The sequence below is a fragment of the Papio anubis genome, chromosome 13 (genome assembly GCF_008728515.1).
Source record: "Papio anubis isolate 15944 chromosome 13, Panubis1.0, whole genome shotgun sequence".
NCBI classification, from domain to species: domain Eukaryota; kingdom Metazoa; phylum Chordata; class Mammalia; order Primates; family Cercopithecidae; genus Papio; species Papio anubis.
This window is the reverse complement of record NC_044988.1, coordinates 44,181,013-44,199,532: the sequence shown is the minus strand read 5'-3', so window position 1 is coordinate 44,199,532 and position 18,520 is coordinate 44,181,013. Positions and strand designations below refer to the sequence as shown.

The window sequence follows — 18,520 nt, the reverse complement described above, 5'->3', positions numbered from 1 at the left end:
TACACACTGGTTTAAATCTGTCCCAAAGATTCTGGTACAGTGTGTCTTTGTTCTCATTGGTTTCAAAGAGCATCTTTATTTCTACCATCATTTTGTTAATTACCCAGTAGTCATTCAGGACCAGGTTGTTCAGTTTCCATGTAGTTGTTGAGTTTTGAGTGAATTTCTTAATCCTGAGTTCTGGTTTGATTGCACTGTGGTCTGAGAAGCAGTTTGTTATAATTTCTGCTCTTTTGCATTTGCTGAGGAGTGTGTTACTTCCAATTATGTGGTCAAGTTTAGAATAAGTGCATTGAGGTGCTGAGAAGAATGTGTATTCTGTTGATTTGGATTGGAGAGTTCTGTAGATGTCTATTAGGTCTGCTTGGTCCAGGGCTGAGTTCAAGTCCTGAATATCCTTGTTAATTTTCTGTCTCATTGATCTAATAATGACAGTAGTGTATTAAAGTTTCCTACTATTATTGCGTGGGCATCTAAGTCTCTTTGTAGGTCTTTAAGAGCCTGCATTATGAATTTGGGTGCTCCTCTATTGGGTGCATATATATTTAGGATAGTTAGCCCTTCTTGTTGCATTGATCCCTTTACCATTATGTAAAACCCTCCTTTGTCTCTTTTGATCTTTATTGGTTTAAAGTCTGTTTTATCAGAGATTATGATTACAACTCCTGTGTTTTTTGTGTTTTCCATTTGCTTGGTAAATATTCCTCCATCCCTTTATTTTGAGCATATGTGTGTCTTAGCACATGAGATGGGTCTCCTGAATACAACACACTGATGGGTCTTGACTCTTTATCCAGTTTGCCAGTCTGTGTCTTTTAATTGGGGCATTTAACTCATTTACATTTAAGATTAATATTTTTATGTGTTAATTTAATCCTGTCATTATGATGCTAGCTGGTTGTTTTGCCTGTTAGCTGATGCAGTTTCTTCGTAGAGTCGATGGACTTTACAATTTGGTATGTTTTTGTGGTGGGTGGTACCGGTTGTTCCTTTCTATGTTTAGTGCTTCCTTCAGGAGCTCTTGTAAGGCAGGCCTGGTGGTGACAAAAATCTCTCAGCATTTGCTTGTTTGTAAAGGATTTTATTTCTTCTTCACTTATGAAGCTTATTTTGGCTGGATATGAAATCCTGGTTTGAAAATTCTTTAAGAATGTTGAATATTGGCCCCCACTCTCTTCTGGCTTGTCGGGCTTCTGCTGAGAGATCTGCTGTTAGTCTGATGGGCTTCCCTTTGTGGGTAACCTGACCTTTCTCTCTGGCTACCCTTAACATTTTTTTCTTCATTTCAACCTTGGTGAATCTGAAGATTATGTGTCTTAGGGTTGCTCTTCTCAAGGAGTATCTTTGTGGTGTTCTCTGTATTTCCTGAATTTGAATGTTAGCCTGTCTTGCTAGGTTGGGGAATGTCTCCTGGATAATATACTGAAGAGTGTTTTCCAACTTAGTTCCATTCTCCCCATCACTTTCAGGCACATCAATCAAATGTAGGTTTGGTCTTTTCACATAGTCCCATATTTCTTGGAGGCTTTGTTTGTTACTTTTTATTCTTTTTTCTCTATTCTTGTCTTCTTGTTTATTTCATTAAGTTGATCTTCAATCGCTGATATTCTTTCTTCCACTTGATTGATTCAGCAGCTATTGACACTTCTTCATGAAGTTCTTGTGCTGTGTTTTTCAGCTTCATCAGGTCATTTATGTTCTCTACACGATTTTGTTTAACCCTTTTCAAGGTTCTTAGCTTCCCTGCATTGGGTTAGAACATGAAGCATAATTTTTAAACCAAAATAAATTTTACACAGTAATTTGCATATAAAAATGCTGGGATCTACAGGCACTGGCCCTTGTGCCTGGCAAAAAAACTACTTAATATAATTGTAGCATAAGTTGTCTTATATCAGACTATACTATTGATCATACCTGTATTCTTCCTTCAGTAACTAGCTGCATTATAGCGTATCTAACATGGCATGTAAATGTACATAATTTAATTCATTGACAATAGATGATACATTTACATTGGTATGAATTTTTCGGTATTACAAATAATGGTTCAATAAAATATTTAAGCTTTTGTGCACTTGTGACATTAATTCCTAGAAGTAGAACCCTTATATTTTGACAAGTATTTCCAAATTGCCTCCCAAAATGCTTGTATCTCTTTACTTCCACTGTCAAGTCTAATAATATTCACTCGGGATCATCATATTTCTTACCAAGCCTGTTTTTTACAGTCTAAACTGTTTTCCTTTTAAAAAGATTATAATATATTGCACCTGGAAGTCAGGGACAGTTTTTTTTTTTTTTAAATTATCTTTGTATCTTTGACACTGTATAGAAAAGTGCTATTTATATAAAAAAATTCTGAATAGAAGTCTTCAGTTGTAAAGTCTGCTGTACACACTTTAGATCAGGAATTGACAGACTATGAGCCATGTGCCAAATCCTGTGCTTCACCTGTTCTGTAAATAAAGTTTTATTGGAACACATTCAGACTCATTCATGTACATATTATCTATGATTTGTTTTGTGCTGCTATGGCAGAATTGAGTTGTTGCAACCGTGTGGCATCCAAAGCCTAAAATATTTACTCTAGCTCTTTGCCAACCTGTTTTAGATTATAAGCACTTTGGCATTAATATGTTTTTGTTTTCTTTCTATAGCACATAGTAAGATGTTCTGCCCACATTGTGTGTAATTTATGGATTTATTCAAGGATTTATGCAAGTGTAGTTGCAAGAAAACAAAAAAAAACCTAGAAGTGAACTTGCTAGATTGAAGAGCATCTGTGTATATTAAATTTTGTTAGTTTTTGCCTTCCCAAAGGGATTATTCCGGTTCATATTTAAACTACTAATTTTGTGATAGGGCCTCTTTCTTTAAACTTCGCTAACTTAGTGCATTCACACGCTTTATCTTTATAATCTGATAGACGAAAATGATATCGTGGATTTGATTTGCATTTCTTTTTATGTGTTAGATTGAGCTTATTTTCATATTTAAAAGCCACTTGTGTTTCTTTTTCTTAAGCTATCTTTTAATGTCCTTCCTGATACATTTCTCAAGTCTGTGATACTCATATAAGATATATAGTGAACATGTGCCAAGTTAATTTGACTCTACTGAGGGAACCAACCTGATGACAGGGCTGATTCAGAGGAGGATGTATGAGACTGAAGTGTGTATCATCAGTGAAAGAAAGCAAATTCTTGCAGGGCAAAAACAAATAAAACCACAACTCTAAGGGTTATTTTTGCTACTGGACATAATTCATTTGTATTTTAGCAGATACAAATTACTATTTTCAGTATATCTTTTACAAATCATTTTCTATACAGAGTCTATTCCCTAATCAGTAGTAAATAGTCTTTTAAAATTTTCCAGAGCATCAGGTGATATTATGCAGGCTAATTGTGTTGACATTTGGGTTTGACTTTAAAAGGACACGCCGTAATCTTTTGGCCTTATTTCCAAGTTTAGGATAATTTTTCTTAACATTTTTCTCTAATTGAAATGATTTCAAGTGATATCATTTCTGTATGACTTAATGAACTTCTCAGAAGGTCACATAGCTCACTATTGTCTCTTCAAAAACATTCATCTTTCCTTTTTTCCTCTGTAGGAACTCATTATACAATGACAAACGGAGGCAGCATTAACAGTTCTACACATTTACTGGATCTTTTGGATGAACCAATTCCAGGTGTTGGTACATATGGTGATTTCCATACTATCGATTGGGTGCAAGACAAATGTAAAGACAGAGAAAGGCATAGATGAGGAAGTGTTTTTAGTAATTTAAGAAAATATAGTGCATAATTAGATCATTTAGTAACGTATTTCTGCCAATGATCTCAGGCTGCCAAAATATGTTTACATTTAGTATAAGTAAATGTCTACATTTCATACGTGATAAATATTTTTTTCTTTTTCTGTGTTAACTTTTTAAAGTTTACTTATGCCCCATATATTTCCAGAAAGGATTTCAGGTAGCTAAAAAAACAAGGAAATACAGTAGGAAGACAAAATAAGAAGGAAAGGGAAAAATACAGCACAGGAGCTGGGGGAAAGACCAAGCCAAGTTCAAGATATGGAGGTCAGCATGATTTTTGGTTTTGAGCAGTCCAGAAGCTAAGGCAAAAAAAGGAAACTCATTGCATAACTCTTACCTATTGAAAAAGAAGAAATCTACTGGGGGCAGATAGTTTTGTGGGGTTTTACTGTTTTCTTTTATCCCCTTTTCCAGTATTCGATTCTGAGATATTTCTCTGGATCCTTTTGGTTTGTGGTCATGACTTACTGCTAATGTAATCCAAAGTACTTTATTTATTTATTTATTTATTTATTTATTTATTTGAGACGGAGTCTCACTCTTTTGCCCAGGCTGGAGTGCAGCGGCGTGATCTTGGCTCACTGCAACCTCCGCCTCCTGGGTTCAAGTGATTCTCCTGCCTCAGCCTCCTGAGTAGCTGGGACTACATATGTGTGCCAATATGCCTAGTTTTTATACAAAATACATTTTTTAAAAAACAAAAAATGTGTATTTTTTGAGACAAAGTCTCATTCTGTTGCCCAGACTGGAGTGCAGTGGTACAATCTTGGCTCACTGCAACCTCTGCCTCCCAGGTTCAAGCGATTCTTGTAATCAGCCTCCCAAGTAGCTGGAATTACAGGTGTGTGCCATCGTGCCAAGTTAATTTTTGTATTTTTAGTAGAGATGGGATTTCGCCATGTTGGCCAGGCTAGTCTCAAACTCCTGGCCTCAAGTGATTCGCTGACCTCAGCCTCCCAATGTAGAAAATATTTTAGAAAAATAAAATCCCAAATCTCAAAAGGCCCTATATAATTTTGGTATTGGAAATTTACTTGTCAATGAAAATGACTATTTACACAAATTAATTATAAGCTTCCATGTTAATGTATACATGTGTGTGAAACCTGAACTTGAAATTATACTATATTGTGTATGAAAGGTACAGCTTCTGAGATTCATCAGATGATATATACCTTTAGGGCGTATCTAAAAATACAGTACATGAGATCAGTGCTTTAATCCAGTGATTCTTAAACTTTTTGGTGTCAGATCCCCTTGAAACTCTTTAAAAATATTGAAGACCCCCAAGGAGCCTTGGTTTACGTGGTTTTATCAATGGATATTTACCATATTAGACACTAAAACTGAGGACTTTTTAAAAAAACTGATTCATTTTAAAATAACAGTAACAAAATCCATTACATGTTAACATAAATAACATTTTTACAAAAATATTTTTTCAAAAAAAACTTGCTGAGAGAATGACATTGCACTATATTTGTTATAAATCTCATTATTGTCTGGCTTAATAAAACACTGCTGGATTCTCATATCTACTTTTGCATTCAGTATGTTATATGTTGTTTTTATGGAAGTTTATGAAGAAAATATAACCTTATACACAGATAATATAGTTGGAAAAGCTATTGAGTATTACAATAGTCTTTTAAGATTATTGCAAATATTCTTCTTTGATACTACATCAAAGTGACAGTTGTTAGTTTCTTAAAGATTAGTTGGAAGATGTGCTTTGAAACTGCATCAATGAACTTTGTCTTCTGTTACATTAAAATCCATTGATTTTAAACCTTGAACTTGGAATATATGATTTTGGCAGTGATCATTTGGAAAATATTGATTCACTGATTTATGTGGATCTTTTACATGTTGACACTTTTATTGTATAATACAATATTTTAAAATTCACATTTGTTAATTTTACCTTTGATCTCTTCAGAAAAGTCTCTAAGTATTGGGAACCTATCCTCACAGTGATAGATACAAGTTTTCTAAAATTCTAATTTTTACTAGAGGGCTCAAATTTTATCATTGGAAACAAATACACTTTTTTTTTTTTTTTTTTACTTAAAAATGACAGGATTGCTTTGTTTCATTTTTGAGAAAACACCTGTCAAATTCCCAAGTTTGAAAAAGCATAATTTGATGTAACTCTTTCAAGTAAAAACGGTATTCCATGTAAGCGTCTAGTTTATTTTGCAACTCAGATAAATTACACAAGTGCTTTTCTTTAGGACATAACCTCATAATTCCACATGCAGCAGACATATGTAGTTATGCATAGTTACTTATGCATAGTTCTTATTTAATCACACAAAATATTAAAAAGACTCAGTGATTGAAGCGTAGCAATTTTTACTCCTTCATCAAAGATGCTCTTATTTGAAACTGGCATTTTATTTATTTATTTGTTTGTTTGTTTATTTTTACTGGGAAGCATGGCAGTCAAGAATGTAATGACTGCCAGTACATTTGAGTGCCACTGCCTGATTTTTGCTAAGGAGCCAGCAGTTTTGCCATTGGTTTTGCATTTTCAGTAAAAATATTAACACAGTGAAAAAGGCACATAATGTCTTGTATTATTTTGTAAACAGTATTTTCCAGCGATCCTCTGCCTCAACCTTCTAAAGTACTAGGATTACAGTCATGAGCCACCATGACCTGCCTGTTTTGGTTTCGTTTGGTCTCAGTTTTCTCTAAAATTTTATGAACATAGTGTCATGGATACTCTCCAGCTACCACACTTTAAAATACACTTAAATCCCAACCTGAATACTGATAATGTCTCTGAATGTATACTTCTAAATATGATTGTATTTACCTAATGATCATACAAGACACAGGACTTACAGTGTGAAAAGGTCTCAGGGATCCTCCAAGGTGTCTGCGGACCGCACCTTGAAAATCACTATTTTAATCCAAAGTGCCTAGATCAGACACACTATAAATCCTGTGTCTTGTATGATCATTAGGTAAATAGAGTTGGGATTTAAGTGTATTTTAAAGTACCTGGAGAATATCCATGACACTATGTTCATAAAATTTTAGAGAAAACTGAGACCAAAGGAAACCAAAACAGGCTGATCATAGTGGCTCATGCCTGTAATTCCAGTGCTTTGGAAGACTGAGGCAGAGGATCGCTGGATCCCAGGAGTTTGAGAAAGCCTGGGCAAATATGGAGACTCTATCTCTACACAACAAAACAAAAACTAGCTGGGTATAGTGTCTTGTGCCTGTAGTCCTAGCTACTTGGGAAGCTGAGGCAAGAGGATCCCTTGAGCCTGGGAGTTTGAGGTTACAGTGAGTTATGATTGCCTCACTGCCCTCCAACCTGGATGATAGAGCAAGACCCTGTCATCCTTCAAAACAAACTAAAACACTTTTTTCTCTGAGTATGTTAATGGTTAGTCTTCAGTCTTTAAAAGCATTGCAAATAATATAGCAATATATGAAGTAGCCAATACGTGTCCTAGCTAATTTTGTTAATCATCTAGACCAATCAAATATTTTTTGACATTTTGATCCATGCTTATATAAACAAAAATTTTTAAAACTGGAAAATTCCACACATTTATATTCTTCCTATTGTTCTTAAAACATTCTTTTTTTTTTTTGATTAAAGTCTTGCTCTGTCACCCAGGCTGAAGTGCAGTGGTGTGATGAAGTGCAGTGGTGTGATGAAGTACAGTGGTGTGATGTCGACTTACTGCAACCTTTGCCTTCCAGGCTCAAGCAATTCTCATGCTTCGGCCTCCCAAGTAGCTGGGATTACAGGTGTGCACCACCACACCTGGCTAATTTTTGTAGTTTCAGTAGAGATGGGTTTTCGTCATATTGGCCAGGCTAGTCTCAAACTTACGGCCTCAAGTGATCTGCCTGTCTCGGCCTTCCAAAATGCTGGGATTACAGGTGGGAGCTACTGTGCCTGACCTACATTAAATTTTAAAGTCTTTCTACGTCAGTACATATACGCAACCTAATTCTTTTTTTCTGTGACTTCTTTGTTATACTTGTAGCCTTCCTACCCCAGATTATTTTGAAGCAAGTTGACATTCTGTACTTTCAAATGTTACTATTTCAGTATTTTACAAAATGGTAGCAGTTTAATTGTTGTTCCTTTTTTATTTATTAGCTTGCATATTTCCATAGAGAGTTTACCCCACATCAACCATTTGGATTCCCTGAAGTACAGATGGTACAGAAAAGGGAGAAATCTTGAAATACTAGGTTCCTTAGCATCCTCAAAGTTGACCAATGAGATTTTTTTGCTTGTTTGGTTGTTGTTTCTGTGTCTTCATGGACTCATGGATTTAAGTATATTTGTGTTTTAATCATCACAGTTATTATCGTTATTGATGTTCATGTTATTCCATTTCAGATTAGTGGGAGCTTGTTTAGTTTGCTATCTTTGTCCTTTGTCATGCCCTTAGATAATCCTAATCCTAATCCTAATTCATCGTAGACATTTCCTGCAGTAAACCTGGAATCAGCCATTTCTCCAAGGAGCTCTGATTCCATTGAAGGAAAATATAATACAGGTACAATCTGGGCACTAGGTGGTACTTGTTATTTCTGAGTTGGCAATTGTTTCTAACCTTCTAAGTATATATGACTCTTCTAATTTAAATTCATAACTATAGGGCTAAACCTCTATTCTTAAATCTGCATTTCCTTTAAGTCTTGCCAAAAATCTGAACATCACAGTCATTTCATTTACCTCACAATACACACATACGACATTGTCAGAATAACAGTACCAACACCATCACCAACATTATGCCCACTGAAAAATTTTAGGTAATCTGCCTCCAGCTTCCCAGTTAGCTGGGACTGCAGGTGCACACCACCGTGCCTGGCTAATATATATATGTATATATATTTTTGAAGAGACTGGCTCTTGCTATGTTACCCAGGCTGGTCTGAAACTCCTGGCCTCAAACATTCCTCCTGCCTTTGCCTTCCAAAGTGCAGAAATTACAGGCGTGAGCCACTGTGTCTGGCCTACCCTTTATTTATTCCACCACAGTTTTACATACAAATTACTTTGTCGTAAAGTCCCTTGGGATAGTTTCTTCTGTGTCATTATGTTACCACTTAGATGTACCTTTGATTCATTTAATTTACTTCAATTTTTAAGATTTGCTTTTTAGATTTAGTTTTTTTTTTTTTTATAAATATATGAAACATTTCCATGGTTCCAAAGTTAAACATACAAAACAAGTATGTTCAAAGAAGTCTAGTTTCTATCTCTGTCCCATCCAACCTGTTGTCTTCTTCCCCTTAAAGTAATAATTTACATTTTTAACTTTATGGTTTATCTTCTGATTTTTAAAAATATAGGCGCATATATATAATTCCTGACTTTTAGCATACTTTTAGGCATCTTGCCGTTTTCCTGCATAACACTACATCTATCTGATTCTTTTTTAATTGCTGAAGAATTTTTCATTACAGAGGTATACTGCAATTTATTTATGTGATGCTATATTGAAGAACATTTAAATGATTTCCAGATTTTTGTTAGGAACAGTGTTGATTGAATTCTCTGTACGTGTATCTTTTTTACTTGGTACACTATCAAGCAGCTACTTAAGTGACCTGATTGTGGTGCTGTGCAAGCAATTATATAAAGAAAACAGCAGTGACTCAGTCTGAAAATGACTTAATATTATCATGTTTTCTTACACATTACATTTATTTTTATTGAGGAAAAGCAACATGGAGGTTAGTGATTATTTTTGAAAGAAATAACCTATTTCTAATTCTAAAAAATGGTTAATATCTGTGTTTGGTTGCTTATAGGGTAGAAGGAGTAAAATTGCCTCATTCAACTTGGAACTGACTATGTCATTTTAATGGAGCATTGTGACTTCAAATAGACCCGATGCTTGAGATAGACTGGGTCATTGAATTCCAGCTGCAGCCCTCCTTCAGAACAGTTGAGCACTGAAGTCCTGGACTGAGAATATGGCTTTTTAAAGCAACAATCCTAGTAGAACAGAAGAGGTGTGGACTAGTTAGGGATAGGTTTAGAAGTACATTCTTTGTAAGAAAGGTGAGACTTACCTTCTTGTGTTTTAGTATAGTGCGATCTGGATCAAATCTATTACTCTCTTGTTAATCTCCTAACTTCCTACACTATATCCAGTAGAGGACACTTTTGCCTTACACAGTAAAAAAGAACCTCTAGACTCTACCAATGGGATCTGCGCTCTCCAAACCTGCATGTTAAAAGGCCTATAAGTTTTGAGGGGGTCCCTTTGTCCGCATGATTATTCTGTAACACATTGCATTTATGGGCATGGTATTATTATACACAGATCCTATCTTTTAAAGAACATTATAATCCACTTAACTGCTAGGATAAGAGAATGACAGACAATTCAAACCATATTGTCTTACAGAAGATATATATAAAATACAGTTATGTGCACCAACTGAAGTTCAAATTTGATTCAATTTAAAACAATCTTGGTCAGATTTTATGTAGTTTGTGGACCCTTTTAATAAAAAATAAAATGCAGATCTTGAGTAAAGACTTGTCATCTGGTTTACAGGTATAGTAACTGTCTATAAGGTAGTGATTTTGCCCCAAACTTACCTTTTCCATTATTTCGTTCAGAAATTACTGTTCTATGTATGGTAAATGAGAAAAATTGTTAGATTCTAGAATTGTGGGTTCTATTCACAGTTTGAAAAATGAAACAGAAACGTTTCTAATTTCAAATCAGCAGCAAAAAGAAAGAATCAGCATAGGAAATGACAAAATGTTTGTATGATGCATGGTCAGGTTACAAATGGCTAGTAGTAACGCTAATAGGATTGGCACCAGGCAAAGAAAAATTTTCAAGCCATCATTTTTTAGTTAACAGAAGTATAAATCGTTCTTCCTTCCTTTCCTCAATTTTTTTTCCAGGTACCGTTGTATTTTAAAAAGCATGTGTTTCTCTTCTTCAAAAAATCTTCTTAAATATAAGACTAGGAGGCAGGAGGCTTCCAAATCTAGTCTTAGCTCTGTCACTTTAGTGTTTATCCAGCTTGGTTGATCTTTCTGGGCTCAGCTTCTATATCTGTAAAATAAGTGGTTTGGATCAGGTGACCAATAAAGTATCTTTTGATGTTAACACCATAATAAATAGCCAATATTTATTGAGTGCCTCCTATGTGTCGTGCACTGTTCTGAAAAGTTTGCATGTATTTAAACCTCATGGCATCCTATGATACCAGTGCTGTCATTATCGCCATTTTACAGATGAGGGGACTGAAGCCGAAGAAAAGTAACTTAGTCTTACTAAGGTCATACAACTTAGTAAGTGGCCAAGCCAGGGTCTGAATTAAAGCCGTCTAGTTCAAGGCTCTGTCCCCTTCATCACCCTGCTGTACAGCGTGGCCACAAAGTCCCAATGTGTGAGATTTTAAGAAATAGCTGTTGAGGACCTGAAAACAAATATTAAGCCCAGTTGTAATCAAGTTTCAGCTTCCATGATGGAAGATTATGTTCAGAAGACCACACAATTAAATTTTTTATAGAGAATAGAAGTAAGTACTGATAATCCTCATTGGCATGCATAATAATTTGATGGCCTCTGTATATGTAACCTACTGATCTTTTTATATGAGAAGGACCCAGATTGGACCATAAATTTGTATATTTTTTATATTCTCACAGTAAAATAATCTTGATATATGGTTTTCTGTAATTTAAGAAAAAACTATAAATACGAATACTATGAATTTCAATAATTGTTTCTAATGAACATTAAATTTAAATGAAATTGATAACATTTATAAGTCTGTTAATTAAGTTATGGATTGAAAATCAGATTTGTGAACCTTCTGCCAAGTAGCTGTCTTTTGAAGATATTTCAGTATCTTTTAAACACTATTTTTTGGGTCACAATTAATTTGAATGATGTAACTTTTAAAAATTCCAAACAAAAATAGCAATTTTATTGTAAAAAATAACTTTTTACAGTTTTAAAATATATGTTTATAACTAAAATTTGAAAATCTTAAATTTATATGTACTTCTTAAATGACCCTTTTTTTAGGAGTCTCCTGCTTTCCACTCACCTTTTAACTAGATTGTTCTCGACTCCCAAAAAGTTGACTTATTTTTTGAACATCTCCAACATATTTTTACAGGGGCCTTGGCCGGATTAATAGACATTGCTGCTGATTGGATGACTGACCTAAAGGAGTGCATTTGTCTTAGTGCATTGTGATACAACCACAAAAAGTGCTGTTGAGGATCTAATGAAACAACATTTGAAGACAGGGAAATGTCTATGGTGGAAAACATGGGCAGAATTAATCATAAGTCAAGTGGAGGTAAGTCTTGCTTTGTCTCAAGATGAATTAATAATTGATACAACAACATGTTTCCAATTTAGTTAATTATAGAATTAATCACATATTAGATTATTGCATCCACATTAAATGGATCCATCCTCAACACATTGCAGCAAGAAAGAATTAAGTGCCATATTGTTTCAAGAAGCTTTTGTATTAACTATGCAGTCATATAACAAATCCACTGGATTGTGGTGCAAATATATTTGAGCTGTAGTAGAAAAGAAGTGATGGTTATTGCAGTAGGATCTGTGTAAAGTTACTAAGAAGTCAAGTTATTAAAACTAATATATTACCAAGATTGGGAAGTTTAAATTATGAAAGTATGATTATCAAATAATTTAGTAAAATCAACCTTCTAAGTAGAGATACATTGAAGAAAATCAGAGATTTTTATTTGTGGCATTACAGCATTTAAATGATTAATTTACTATGATCTACAAAGAATATTCTAGAACTTAGGATGTTATATGTGTATTTTTTACATGATGATGTATGGATATATTTTTAAAATTTTATTTTAGCTGAATTTTAGATCTAAAAGGTATATATTTGCGGTAAGATGAGTAGTATGCTGTTTCTCATCTAGCTTAATTGAATTGAGTAATTTAATGATCTTATGGAAAGTTGCAGCAGAATGAAATCTTGAGTGCTGATGCGATTTGTTTCCACCACTGTTTCCAAAAAGTGGTTTGTAGGCACAGGTTGAAGTATGGCTGAGATGCTTTGGTAACAATACTTTAGGGATTAAAGTTTAGGGATTAAAATGAATGTGAAACTCATTTTGAAAATAAAACAGTGCTAGATATTCTAAACATTTATTAGACATTTATAATAAATTGATACTGTGAATTTGTAATGATGATCACCATCTCCAAAAGTAATAATAACATCAGTTTTTCTTATTACAGTAAAATCCATTGTGTATAAATTCTAACTACAGCAAAATTTAGAGCTAGGATATTTACTATTCAATTTATAATATATCAGAAACATCTTATAAAATGATACCATTAATTTTTCTTTTGTGTTTTTTGGTTAGCTATTATTTTCCTCTCAAAACTTTATGGAGATCATTTTTCTGCTGCTTTAGTGGCTGCATTTGTTTTGAGGTCCATCAATCCATTTGGTAATAGCCATCTGGTCCTTTTTTATGTGGAGTATCACACACCATGGTACCTTTTTGAGCTGTTTCCTTTTATTCTCCTAGGGGTATTTGGAGGGCTTTGGGGAGCCTTTTTCATTAGGGTAAATATTGCCCGGTGTCTTCGACGCAAGTCCACCAAATTTGGAAAGTATCGCCTTCTGGAAATCATTATTGTTGCAGCCATTATTGCTGTCATTGCCTTTCCTAATCCATACACTAGGGTAAACACCAGTGAACTGATCAAAGAGTTTTTTACAGACTGTTGTCCCCTGAAATCCTCTTCTCGTTGTGACTACTGAAATGGCATGAATGCCAGTAAAATTGTCGATGACATTCCTGATAGTCCAGCAGGCGCTGGAATATATTCAGCCCAGTGAAGTTATGCCTGGCTCTCCTATTTAAAATCATAATGACAGTATTCACTTTTGGTATCAAGGTAGGTGCTAATGTGAGGTGATATTTGGGCAATGTTGGCATGTTCAAAACATATGTGGAATGACAGAGGTTGTTGTTCCATAAATGACTGAAAAAAGTACTTTTGAGTTTAATTTTAAGTAATGAAAAAGATAATTCCTTAGCATATATTGTTGAGCATGTTATTTGTTGCTATTTAACAAATTACTCCCAAAACTTAGCAGCTTAAGGTAACTACTTATTTTGTTCTTGATATCGGGTCAGCCATTTAGGAAGGGCTCAGCCGGGCATTTTTTGCTTGTGGTCTTTCACATAGTTGTTATTAGACATGGCAAGGGCTAATCATCTCAAAGTTCCTTTTTTCCACTTCCTTTTTAAAAGTGTTTTTGTGGGTACACAGTATTTATATGTAGTTCTGTGGTACATGAAATATTTTGATACGGGCATGCAGTGCTTAATAATCTCAGGGTAAATGGAGTATCCATCACCTCAAGCATTTATCCTTTGTGTTACAAACAGTCCAATTATGCTCTTAATTATTTTTAAGTGTACAATCAAATTATTATTGAGTATAGTTCAAAGACTTCTACATTCATGACTAGCACCTAGGCTGAAAAGATTCAGACACCTGGGCTCCTGGGATCAATCACGCACACTCTCTCTCTCATGCTCGCTCGCTCGTGCTCTCTCTCTCTCTTTCTTTTTCCTCTCTCTCTCTGTGGTTTTTCTAGGGTGGTGGCCTCAGGGTAGATGCATTTCTTACACCATAGCTCAGGGTTCCAAAAGCAAGTGTCCCAAGACGGCTGTTTTTAATGTAGCCAAAGAAGTCTTGCAGCATGACTTGTTTAATTCTATTCATTGAGGCAGTCACAGAGGCCCACCCTGTTCAGAGGAGGGACATACACTTAGTGGGACAAGTGTCAGAGAATTCATGATCATGTTTTAAAACCACTTTTATTAGTTTCCCATTGCTATTGTAATAAATTACCACAACTTAGTGGCTTAAAAGCCACACAAATTTATTATCTTACAGTTCTTGAGATCAGAAGTCTGAAATGGATCTCGCTGCTAAAATTAAGGTGTTCATAGGGCATTCTGGAGGCCGTAGGAGAGAGTACGTTGTTTTGCCTTTTCTGGCTTTAGAAGCTGCCAGCATTCCTTGGCGCCTGGCCCTCTATTTGCATCTTCAAAGCCAGCAATGGCTGGTCAAGTCTTTCTCTTGTTTCATCACTCTGACACAAACTCTGCTAAATCTCTCTTCCACGTTTGAAAAACCTTTGTAATTACTTCAGGCCCACCCAGATATATCAGAAAATAATCTATTTTTTAAGGCAGTGACTTTCTTTCTGCAACCTTAATTCCTCCTTGCCATGTAAAGTAATGTAATCACAGGTTCTGGGAACTAAGCTATGGACATCTTTGAGGAGCCATTATTCTGCCTCATACCAGTATAGGGTATTAGCTTGAAAGGACACTGCAGACTCAGTTAAATTACTAGGTCTATAAATACATGCCTTTTTCCTTCAAGGAATTAAGGCAGCTGGGCCTTATGCCCTGGGACATTGCTTCTTTTGGATTTATAAAATAACAAAATTTGTTGATTAATGATCTATCAGTAAACATAATTTCTTATATGACTATCAGTGATATATGTGGGGAAGCACATATCAGCTTATTCTTTTTCTTTAAATTACTACACCTGTACTTCATGTAATAGTATGTGCTTTTACAGGTATAAATTAATATGGAATAATGGCTTTGTTTCTACAAAATTGGAGTGGTATTAGTTTTTGAAATAAGGTCTCTCTTCTCTTGTCCTCAGTCTGTAGTTAAGAGTTAAAATAATAGAAAAGCCTGGGCCGGTTGCATGCCTGTAATCCCAGCACTGTGGGAGGCCGAGCTGGGTGGATCAAGAGTTTAAATAATAGAAAAGCCTGGGCCGGTTGCATGCCTGTAATCCCAGCACTGTGGGAGGCCGAGCTGGGTGGATCACAAGGTCGGGAGATCAAAACCATCCTGGCTAATGGGGTGAAACCCCATCTCTACTAAAAATACAAAAATTTACCGGGCTTGGTGGCACATGCCTGTAGTTCTCAGCTACTCAGGAGGCTGAGGCAGGAGAATTGCTTGAACCCAGGAGGCGGAGGTTGCAGTGAGCCGAGATTATACCACTGCACTCCAGCCTGGGTGACAGAGTGAGACTCCATCTCAAAAAAAAAAAAAAAAAATAATAATAATAATAAAATAATAGTAATAATGATAGAAAAGCCTTAAAGTTTTACCTTTTTTCTTAGGGGATCGAGTTAAAAGAGCTGTTAAAGCTGTTTTTTTCTACAATAAGTAAGTGTTCTGTGTAACTCCCAACTCTCTCACAGTCAGTTTATCTATAAGAAGTTGGAGGCAATTGGAAGGCCTTTGTTGAGTCTTACCTTTAACTTAGCTCTGGCTGAAGGATGATACCTGGCAAGAGAGTATAAAACACACTTTGATTTTTTTCTATTGTGTATCCTTTTAATGATCCTAATAGACTCAAACATGCCATCATTTTGTGTTTGGCTCATTTCATATTCAGAAGAGTTTATAGCTCTTACTCTTTCAGTAGTCATTTATTATCTTTTATTTTTAAATTTTTTTTCTTTTGAGACAAAGTCTCACTTTGTTGCCCAGACTGGAGGGCAGTGGCGCAATCTCAGCTCGCTGCAACCTCCGCCTCCCAGGTTCAAGCGATTCTCCTGCCTCAGCCTCCCAAGTAGCTGGGATTATAGGTGTGCACCATCACACCAGGTTAATTTTTGTATTTTTAGTAGAGATGGGGTTTCGCCATGTTGGCCAGGCTGGTCTTGAACTCCTAACCTCAGGTGATCTGCCTACCTTGGCCTCCCAAAGTGCTGAGATAACAGGCATGAGCCATTGTGCCCAACCTCTTTCAGTAGTCTTTAAATGATCTTGCTTATGGTGCTTCTTATCTCTATTATCCTCATCAAATTTAATCAATAACTATTTTTCTCTTTTCAATTGGTACATATAAATAGACTTACCTGAGAGATATAGATTTGGTTCAGACCACCACACTAAAGTGAACGTCATAATAAAGCAAGTCACATAAATGTCTTGGTATCTTAGTGCATATAAAAGTTCTGTTTACACTGTGCTGTAGTCTGTTGCATGTACAATAGCATTATGTCTTTAAAAAAAGTAATACCTTAATTTTTTTTATTATACTTTAAGTTCTAGGGTACATATGCACAATGTGCAGGTTTGTTACATAGGTATACATGTGCCATGTTGGTGTGCTGCACCCATCAACTCATCATTTACAGTCGGTATTTCTCCTAATGCTATCCCTCCCCACTACCCCCACCACACAACAGGCCCTGGTGTGTGATGTTCCCCTTCCTGTGTCCAAGTGTTCTCATTATTCAATTCCCACCTATGAGTGAGAACATGCAGTGTTTGGTTTTCTGTCCTTGCAATAGTTTGCTGAGAATGATGGTTTCCAGCGTCATCCATGTTCCTACAAAGGACATGAATTCATCCTTTTTTATGGCTGCATAGTATTCCATGGTGTATATGTGCCACATTTTCTTAATCCAGTCTATCATTGATGGACATTTGGGTTGGTTCCAAGTCTTTGCTATTGTGAATAGTGCTGCAATAAACATATGTGTGCATGTGTCTTTGTAGCAGCATGATTTATAATCCTTTGGGTATATACCTAGTAATGGGATGACTGAGTCAAATGGTATTTCTAGTTCTAGATCCTTGAGGAATCGCCACAGTGTCTTCCACAATGGTTGAACTAGGTTACAGTCCCACCAACAGTGTAAAAGCCTTCGTATTTCTCCACATCCTCTCCAGCATCTGTTGTTTCCTGACATTTTAATGATCACCATTCTACCTGGTGTGAGATGGTATCTCATTGTGGTTTTGATTTGCATTTCTCTGATGACCAGTGATGATGAGCATTTTTTTCATGTGTCTGTTGGCTGCATAAACGTCTTCTTTTGAGAAGTGTCTGTTCATATACTTTGCCCACTTTTTGATGGGGTGGTTTGATTTTTTCTTGAAAATTTGTTTAAGTTTTTTGTAGATTCTGGATATTAGACCTTTGTCAGATGGGTAGATTACAGAAATTTTCTCCTGTTCTGTAGGTTGCCTATTCTCTCTGATGGTACTTTCTTTTGCTGTGCAGAAGCTCTTTAGTTTAATTCGATCCCATTTGTCAATTTTGGCTTTTGTTGCCATTGCTTTTAGTGTTTTAGTGATGAAGTCCTTGCCCATGCCTATGTCCTGAATGATATTACCTAGGTTTTCTTCTGGGGTTTTTATGGTTTCAGGTCTAATATTTAAGTCTTTAATCCATCTTGAATTAATTTTTGTATAAGGTGTAAGGAAGGATCCAGTTTCAGCTTTCTACATATGGCTAGCCAGTTTTCCCAGCACCATTTATTTATTAAATAGGGAATCCTTTCCCCATTGCTTGTTTCTCTCAGGTTTGTCAAAGATCAGATGGTTGTAGATGTGTGGTGTTATTTCTGAGGCCCCTGTTCTGTTCCATTGGTCTACATCTCTGTTTTAGTACCAGTACCATGCTGTTTTGGTTACTGTAGCCTTGTAGTATAGTTTGAAGTCAGGTAGTGTGATGCCTCCAGCTTTGTTCTTTTGGCTTAGGATTGTCTTGGTGATGCAGGCTCTTTTTTGGTTCCACATGAACTTTAAAGCAGTTTTTTCCAATTCTGTGAAGAAAGTCAGTGGTAGCTTGATGGGGATGGCATTGA

General features: G+C 35.6%; 1 pseudogene; it reads left to right on the top strand.

The window, feature by feature from the left end:
- The first annotated feature begins 12,893 nt into the window (after window positions 1-12,893).
- LOC116270092 lies at window positions 12,894-15,652 on the top strand (annotated as a pseudogene).
- Window positions 15,653-18,520: the final 2,868 nt, after the last annotated feature.